Consider the following 10,179-nt stretch of genomic DNA (forward strand, 5'->3'; position numbering starts at 1 on the left):
GGAAATTACATGTTGGTTGTTCCAGAAGAACCAAAGCACAGATCAATACCATTGTTCATATGTGAGTGAGGTCTGTGAGGCAGAGGACTTCCTGAGGGTCGAGTGCAGCAGGCGATGGTGGGACAGTCTGAAGAGGTTGAATCCCACTAGCAGGTCTTCCAGGGGGTTGAGGAAACAGGCACAGTTCAGAAAGCAGTCCAGCAGCACCTCAGCCAGCAGAGAGCGCTGTTCATCCCACAGCTTGATCAACTAAAATAAAATTGTATTTGTCACATGCCTCGAAAACAACATTTGTAGACTAAGTGAAATGCTTACTTACGGGCCCTTCTAGCAATGTAGAGAGAAACATAGAAAAATTATAGAAAGATAGTAACATGAGGAATAAATACACAGTAAATAACGATATCTTGGCTATTTACACAGGGCACCAGTACCGAGTCAATGTGCAGGGGAGGAGGTCATTTAGGTAGATACAGTATCTACACACACAATACATGTCTAAAAGCAAATTAGTGGATTGGGCTATTTCAGCAACACCGGTTGCTGACAGGTGTATAAAATCAAGCACACAGCCATACAATCGCCATGGACAAACATTAGCAGTAGAATGGCGGATACTGAAGAGCTCAGTGATGTTCAACGTGGCCCCTGTCAAATTTCTGCCCCACAAGCTCACAGAACGGGACTGCAGAGTGCTGAAGCGCGTAACGCGTAAACATGTTTAAAAAGCACGCTGCCATTGGACTCTGGAGCAGTGGAAACGCGTTCTCTGGCGTTATGAATCACGCTTCACCATCTGGCAGTCCGACTGACAAATCTGGGTTTGGGGGATGCCAGGAGAACTCTACCTGGAAAGTTTGATGGTGGAGGATTACTGGTCTGGAGCTGTTTTTCATGGTTCAGGCTAGGCCCCTTGGTTCCAGTGAAGGGAAATCTTAATGCTACAGCATACAATGACATTCTAGACCATTCTATGCTTCCAAATTTGTGGCAACAGCCCTTTTCTGTTTCGGCATGACAATGCCCCGTGCACAGAGCAAGGTCTATACAGAAATGGTTTGTCGAGATTGGTGTGGAAGAACATGACTGGCCTGCACAGAGCTCTGACTTCAACCCCATTGAACACCTTTGGGATGAACAGGAATGCCGACTGCGAGCCAGGCCTAATTGCCCAACATCAGTGCCGACCTCACTCATGCTCTTGTGGCTGAATGGAAGCAAGTCCCTGCAGCAATGTTGGTGGAAAGCCTTCAACTAGTGGAAAGCCTTCCCAGAAGAACAGCAAAGGGGGACCAACTCCATATTGTTGGACATGATTTTGGAATGAGATGTTCAACGATTAGGTGTGCACATTCTGTTGGCCATGTACATGTAGTGTAGGTAGGGGTATAGTTAGGGGAACAATGACTAAGCAACAGGATAGATAATAAGATAACAATGTGATGAGTCAAAAGAGGGGGGTCAGTACAGATAGTCCGGGTAGCTATTTGGATAACTATTTAACAGTCTTATGGCTTGGGGGTAGAAGCTGTTTTACGGTCCTGTTGGTTCCAGACTTGGTGCATCGGTACCGCTTGCCGTGCGGTAGCAGAGAAAACGGTCTATGACTTGGGTGGCTGGAGTCTTTGGCAATTTTAGGGTCTTCCTCTGACACAGCCTGGTATAGAGGTCCTGGATGGCAGGGAGCTCAGCCCCAGTGATGTACTGGGTGATACTCACTACTCTCTGTAGTGCCTTGCAGTCAGATGCCAAGCCGTTGCCATACCAAGCGGTGATGCAACCAGTCAAGATGCTCTCATTGGTGCAGCTGTATCATTTTTTAGGATCTGAGGGCCCATGACACATCTCTTCAGCCTCCTGAGGAGGAAGAGGCATTGTCGTGCCTACTTCACGATTGTGTTGGTGTGTGTGAAGCTCTCAACCTATTTCACGACAGCCCCATCAATGTGTAAGGGGGTGTGCTCGGCCTTCTGTTTCCTGTAGTACACGATCAACTCCGTCCCACTGTCGTGTCGTCAGCAAACTAAATGATGGTTTTGGAGTCGAGCGCGTCCACAGATTCGTGGGTGAATAGGGAGTGCAGGGAGGGACTAAGCACCCACCCCTGATGGGACACCGTGTTGATGATCAGCGTGTTGTTGCCTACCCTCACCACCTGGGGGGCGGCCCGTCAGGAAGTCCAGGATCCAGTTTTAGAGGGAGGGGTTCAGTCCCAGGGTCCTTAGCTTAGTGATGAGCTAGGAGGGCACTATTGTGTTGAAGGCTGAGCTGTAGTCAATGAACAACCTTTTCACATAAGTGTTCCTCTTGTCCAGGTGGGACAGGGCAGTGTGGAGTCCAATAGATATCCCTTCATCTGTTGGGGTGGTATGCGAATTGGAGTGGATCCAGGGTGTCTGGGATGATGGTGTTGATGTGAGCCATGACCAGCCTTTTAAAGCATTTCATGGCTATAGATGTGAGTGCTAAGGGGCGATAATCATTTGGACAGGTTACCTTGGCATTCTTGGGCACAGGGACTATTGTCGTCTGCTTGAAACATGTACAGTGCCTTCAAAAAGTATTCATACCCCTTGACACATTCCACATTTTTTTATGGTACAACCTGAAAACAAAATATATGTTTTTTCTCTCACCCATCTACACACAATACCTCATTATGGAAAAGTGAAAACATGTTTCTAGAAGTGTAAAAAAAAGACAATTAAATACAGATATATCTAATTTACATAACTATTGACAGCCCTTAGTCAATACATGTTAAGTCAATACATGTTAGAATCACCTTTGTCAGCAATTACAGCTGTGAGTCTTTCTGGGCAAGTCTCTAAAAGCTTTGCAAACTGGATTGTACAATATTTGCCCATTATTGGTTGTAAAAGTCTTGCCATAGACTTTCAAGCCGATTTCATTCAGAACTTGGTCACTCAGGAACATTCCATTTCGTCTTGGTAAGCAAAATTTAAAAGTCTGGCTATGTGTTTTAGGTTATTGTCCAGCTGAAAAGTGAATTTGTGTAACGGCTGTTAGTGGAAGAAGGTGAGGACCAAAGCGCAGCGTGATACATGTTCATGTTATTTATTATTCCTAACACTAAATACAACAAGTAACAAAAGAACAACCGAAACAGCTCCGTCAGGTGCAAAACACAAAACAGAAATTAACTACCCACACCACACAGGTGGGAAAAGGCTACCTAAGTATGGTTCTCAATCAGAGACAACGATAGACAGCTGCCTCTGATTGAGAACCAAACAACACAGAAATCCAAAACATAGAAATTAACATAGAATGCCCATCCTCGTCACACCCTGGCCTAACCAAAATAGAGAATAAAAGCCTCTCTATGGCCAGGGCGTGACAGTACCCCCCCAAAGGTGTGGACTCCGGCCGTGAAACCTGACTCTAAAGGGGAGTGTCCGGTTGGGCCTTCTTTATGGCGGCGGCTCTGGTGCGGGACCCTCGCAGCGGGCCCCGGACAGGCGGGCGACTCTGGCAGCGTCGGACAGGCGGGTGACTCTGGAGGGAGAAGACGGAGAGACAGCCTGTTCCTTGGAGGAGGCACAGGATAGACCGGGCCGTGGAGGCGCACTGGAGGTCTCGAACTAAAGGCCTGCACAACCCGTCCTGGCTGGATGGTGATTTTAGCCCAGCACGTGCTGGGCGCAGGCACAGGATGCACTGGGCTGTGCAGATACACGGGAGACACAGTGAGCAGAGCCGACGCAGGATATCCTGGCCTGAGGAGACGCACTGGTTGTCTGGAGGGCAGGGCTGGCACCAACCGTCCTGGCTGGATCCTCACCCTAGCCCGGCAGATGCGGGGAGCTGGAATTTAGCGCACCGGGCTCAGAGCACGTATTGCAGAGCTGTAGCATCGAGCTGGCCCAGGACATGCAGGGCTAGGGAGGTGCACAGGAGGCCTGGCACAGTCTTCACCAGACGGCTAGCACGCACCTCAGGACGAGTATGGAGAGCTGACTCAGGTGACATCAAATCGCGGACACGCTCCGTCGGGCAGATGTCGTGCCTCATGCACCAACACAGCAGCTCTCTCATTGCTCTCTCCTCTAATCTCCCCATTAACTCCTTCACAGTCTTGGCTTCGCTTCCTTCGCTCACCTCTTTGGGGCTGCCTCACGGGGCTTCCTTGCCAGCCATGTTAACTCCTCGTAGTGTCTCCGCTCAGCCTTAGTTGCCTCCAGTTCCTCCTGTGGACGGCGATACTCCCCAGCCTCCAGTTCCTCCTGTGGACGGCGATACTTCCCAGCCTCCAGTTCCTCCTGTGGACGGCGATACTTCCCAGCCTCCAGTTCCTCCTGTGGACGGCGATACTCCCCAGCCTCCAGTTCCTCCTGTGGACGGCGATACTCCCCAGCCTCCAGTTCCTCCTGTGGACGGCGATACTCCCCAGCCTCCAGTTCCTCCTGTGGACGGCGAAACTCCCCAGCCTCCAGTTCCTCCTGTGGACGGCGATACTCCCCAGCCTCCAGTTCCTCCTGTGGACGGCGATACTCCCCAGCCTCCAGTTCCTCCTGTGGACGGCGATACTCCCCAGCCTCCAGTTCCTCCTGTGGACGGCGATACTCCCCAGCCTCCAGTTCCTCCTGTGGACGGCGATACTCCCCAGCCTCCAGTTCCTCCTGTGGACGGCGATACTCCCCAGCCTCCAGTTCCTCCTGTGGACGGTGATACTCCCCAGCCTCCAGTTCCTCCTGTGGACGGCGATACTCCCCAGCCTCCAGTTCCTCCTGTGGACGGCGATACTCCCCAGCCTCCAGTTCCTCCTGTGGACGGCGATACTCCCCAGCCTCCAGTTCCTCCTGTGGACGGCGATACTCCCCAGCCTCCAGTTCCTCCTGTGGACGGCTACTTCCCAGCCTCCAGTTCCTCCTGTGGACGGCGATACTCCCCAGCCTCCAGTTCCTCCTGTGGACGGCGATACTCCCCAGCCTCCAGTTCCTCCTGTGGACGGCGATACTCCCCAGCCTCCAGTTCCTCCTGTGGACGGCGATACTCCCCAGCCTCTAGTTCCTCCTGTGGACGGCGATACTCCCCAGCCTTCCTCCAGTTCCTCCTGTGGACGGCGATACTCCCCAGCCTCTAGTTCCTCCTGTGGACGGCGATACTCCCCAGCCTTCCTCCAGTTCCTCCTGTGGACGGCGATACTCCCCAGCCTCCAGTTCCTCCTGTGGACGGCGATACTCCCCAGCCTCCAGTTCCTCCTGTGGACGGCGATACTCCCCAGCCTCCAGTTCCTCCTGTGGACGGCGATACTTCCCAGCCTCCAGTTCCTCCTGTGGACGGCGATACTCCCCAGCCTCCAGTTCCTCCTGTGGACGGCGATACTCCCCAGCCTCCAGTTCCTCCTGTGGACGGCGATACTCCCCAGCCTCCAGTTCCTCCTGTGGACGGCGATACTCCCCAGCCTCTAGTTCCTCCTGTGGACGGCGATACTCCCCAGCCTTCCTCCAGTTCCTCCTGTGGACGGCGATACTCCCCAGCCTCTAGTTCCTCCTGTGGACGGCGATACTCCCCAGCCTTCCTCCAGTTCCTCCTGTGGACGGCGATACTCCCCAGCCTCCAGTTCCTCCTGTGGACGGCGATACTCCCCAGCCTCCAGTTCCTCCTGTGGACGGCGATACTCCCCAGCCTCCAGTTCCTCCTGTGGACGGCGATACTCCCCAGCCTCCAGTTCCTCCTGTGGACGGTGATACTCCCCAGCCTCCAGTTCCTCCTGTGGACGGCGATACTCCCCAGCCTGCCTCCAGGGTCCCTTACCGTCCAGGATCTCCTCCCAAGTCCATGTATCCTGAACACGCTGCTCCTCCTGAACACGCTGCTTGGTCCGTTGTTTGTGGTGGGTTGTTCTGTAACGGCTGTTTGTGGAAGAAGGTGAGGACCAAAGCGCCGCGTGGTACGTGTTCATGTTATTTATTAAACTGACCACTAAATACAACAAGTAACAAAATAACATAGAATGCCCACCCTAGTCACACCCTGGCTTAACCAAAGTAGAGAATAAAAGCCTCTCTGTGGCCAGGGCGTGACAATTTGTCTCAAAGTGTCTGTTAAAAAGCAGACTGAACCAGGTTTTCCTCTAGGCTTTTGCCTCAGCTTAGCTCTACTCCGTTTATTTTTATTCTAAAAAACTCCCTAGCTGATGACAAGCATACCCATTATGCGATGCCACCACTATGGTTGAAAGTATGGAGAGTGGTACTACTCCGTGATGTATTGCCCCAAACATAACGCTTTGTATTCAGGACATAAAGTACATTTTGCAGTTTTGCTTTTTGCTTTTTTTATTCTATTCAGGCTTCCTTCTTTTCACTCTGTCATTTAGGTTAGTATTGTGTGGGATAACTACAATGTTGGTTATAACTACAAAGTTTTCTCCTATCACAGCCATTAAACTCTGTAAAGGTTTTAAAATCACCATTGGCCTCATGGTGAAATACCTGACCCGTTTCCTTCCTCTAAGGCAACTGAGTTAGGATGGACACCTGTGTCTTTGTAATGACTGAGTGTATTGATACACCATCTAACATGTAATTAAGAACTTCACCATGCTTAAAGGGATGTTATCTTATTTTGTGTTTTTATACCCACCTACCAAAAGGTGCGTACTCAGAACTTACGATGATCAGCTGGCAAGTGTCTTAAAGTGACCAGTGTTCAATGACTATGTGCATAGGGCAGGAGTCCCTAAGGTGCAGGGTAGAGTACCCGGTGGTAGCCGGCTTGTGACTAATGGGCAGAGTAGGGTATGGTTGGAGGCCGTCTAGTGGTGGCTGATTAACAGTCTAGAAGCTCTTTATCAGTCTCTCGGTCCCAGCTTTGATGCACCTGTACTGTCTCCACCTTTTAGATGTTAGTGGGGTGAATAGGCCATGGCTTGGGTGTCTGAGGTCCTTGATGATGTTCTTGGCCTTCCTGTGACAGCACCATCCTCTGGAGAGCCCTGTGGTTGCGAACAGTGCAATTGTCGTACCAGGCGGTGACACAGCCTAACAGAACGCTCTCAATGGTGCATTTGTAGACATTAGTGAGGGTTGAAACGTGTCCACATGCTTCCCATCTGAAACCTAAACCCCAAATCCTAATAAAGACATTTGAAGTAAAAGATGATATATATACTGTATATATATATATATATATATATATATAAAAATGTTTTAAACAAAAGTGGCTTATTTAACAGAAACTCAGATTTGATGTGTGCAAAAATATGTGAACCCCTTCAGTCAATAGCTTGTGGCACCTCCATTAGCAGCGATAACTTGGAGTAAACGTCTCCTATAGCCAGTAATCAGTCTCTGACATCTGTTTTGAGGGATTTTTGCCCACTCCTCCTTACAGAACTCCGCTAATTGAGTGAGGTTTGAGGGGTGTCTGGAATGAACTGCCAGTTTCAGGTCCTGCCACATCATCTCAATTGGATTTAGGTCAGGACTTGGCAAATCCAAAACACAAATGTTCTTTCTCCTGAGCCATTCTTTGGTAGATTTGCTTCAGTGCTTTGGGTCGTTGTCTTGATTGAAGACCAATTTTCGGCTCAGCTTTAGCTCCTTGACTGATGGCATGACATTCTGTTCCAGAATCTCCTGGTTTCTCTCAGAATCCATGGTTCCCTTAATGATGCTGAGTCATACAGGTCCAGAGGAGGAAAAGCAGCCCCAGATCTTGACATTCCCACCACCAAGCTTGACTGTTGGGATAAGGTTATTTTGGAGGTAGGCAGTGTTTTCACTTTTTTTACTGATTTATTATTGTTCTTATGGTAGTTGGGGATATTTTGGAAGGGCGTCCACTTCTAGGCCAAGTTGCTGTCATGTTAAATGCTTTCCATTTGTAAAAGATTTGCTTCGCAGTGGACTGATGGAGCTCAATGATTTTATAGCCTTCCCCAAACTGGTGTGCTCTCATTCCCCAAGCCCCGATGTCCTCTGGGATCACCTTTCCTCCCAGCATGGTGTGCTTTGGGTAACACCAAACTGACCAGAGTCCCACCTAAACTCTTTCCTAACAATCTCTCCGTTGATTGCTTCATTTGGTACCCAATTATTTACCCACCTGTTTCTACTTACCTACTTGATTTAACCAATGCAACTTGAGGTTCACTTGTTTTTTCTCCACCGATTCCTTTTTAATTTAGTTGTTCTACTACTTGCATGATTTCCTCTACACCAACATATGGTATTGATAAATATAAACCTGTTATGTCAGATCAAAAAGACTGGTTCTGATTCAATTAAGATTTCATGGTAAAAACAAACAATATATTTAATTGCACAAGGGGTTCACATACTAAGATCTCGACCAAGATCTCCTCTGCAAAAAATGTCAAAATTAATGACAGAGATCTTGAGTTATCATAGATTCATTGTGACTATTTTGAGAAAGTGTATTTGCATTTCTGTATTTGTATTCATTATGGATCCCCATTAGCAGCAGCTACTCTCCCTGGGGTCCGGGAAAATGAAGGTAGTTATACAATTTTAGAAACATTACAATAGATTCCTAACAGATTTCACAACACACTGTGTGCCCTCAGGCCACTACTCCACTACCACATACTGTATCTACAACACAAAAGCCACGTGTACGTGAATGTATAGTGTGTACGTGAGTGTATAGTGCGTACGTTATCATATGTGTGTATATGCATGTGTCTGTGCATATGTTTGTGTTGCTTCACTGTCCCAGCTGTTCCATAAGGTGTATTTTTATCTGGTTTTTAAATCTGATTCTACTGCATCAGTTACCTGATGTGGAATAGAGTTCTATGTAGTCATGGCTCTATGTAGTACTGTGCGCCTCCCATAGTCTGTTCTGGACTTTGGGACTGAGAAGAGACCTTTGGTGGCATGTATTGTTGGGTATGCATGGGTGTCTGAGCTGTGTGCTAGTCGTTTAATCAGACAGCTTGGTGCTTTCAACATGTCAATACCTCATAAATACAAGTAGTGTATACTGGCTATTGCGTCTCAAATTTGGCAAACTGTACTATTGCAGATACTCAGCAAGAAGGTCTGATTTCACTATTATTGAAACAGGAACCAAGTGGTAAATTTAAAAATCCAGTCCACCTAAAAAACTGGAGGCCACTTACACTTCAGTGTTGTGGGTCAAAAATTGTAGCAAAATGCATAGGACATAGAATTAAAAAAGTCTTGTCGGATATTATTTATCCTAATCATCCACATTTTTTTACATCGACGATACATTGGAGATAACATAAGACAAGTACGGGAAACAATACAACCCTGTAAAATGTGATAAACCAGGCCTGGTATTCATAGCTGATTTTGAAAAGGCCGAATTTAGTATATATAGATGTTATGACTATTTTAATTTTAGAGAATCTCTTACACAATGGATTAAAGTTATGAATAGTAACACCAGGTGTAAAATTGTAAATTATGGCTACTTCTCAGAAAATATTTCTATTTATTAGGGATCCCCATTAGCTGCTGCCAATGTATGGAGCTTGTTTCCGGTTGCAGGTTCAGGAAAGGCCGAAGAACTGCAACATTTATCTGGAGCTAACTCTTCAAATAGCACTGCTAGGTGACCTGAAAGCCATATTCAATCTATCAATAATATAACAATTTTCATCTTTAATTTACAATATTGTAGAAACTATGAGCATAGAAAGGTTCAGAACTTTTGTGAAGCATCACAGCACAGATGAAAAATATATGGCAATTAGAAATCTAAACTGGATGGTTTTCAGAGACACAAGACATAACCAAAAGTATGTGGACACCTGCTCGTCGAGCAAATATTGGGCATTAATATTGAGTTGCTGCTCCCCCTTTGCTGCTATAAATGCCTTCACTCTTCTGGGAAGGCTTTCCACGAGATGTTGGAACATTGCTGCGGGGACTTGCTTTCATTCAGCCACAAGAGCATTAGTGAGGTCGGCATTAATGTTGGGCAATTAGGCCTGGCTCGCAGTCTGTGTTCAAATTAATTCCAATGGTGTTCCATGGGGTTGAGGTCAGGGCTCTGTGCAGGCCAGTCAGGTTCTTCCACACCGATCTCTACAAACTATTTCTGTATGTACCTAGCTTTGTGCACGGGGTATTGTCATGTTGAAACAGGAAAGGGCATTCCCCAAACTGTGAAACATGATTCAACACTCCAGAGAAGTGTTTCCACTCCTCCAAAGTC

Source organism: Oncorhynchus masou, chromosome 33 (assembly GCF_036934945.1).
Source record: "Oncorhynchus masou masou isolate Uvic2021 chromosome 33, UVic_Omas_1.1, whole genome shotgun sequence".
NCBI classification, from domain to species: Eukaryota; Metazoa; Chordata; class Actinopteri; order Salmoniformes; family Salmonidae; genus Oncorhynchus; species Oncorhynchus masou.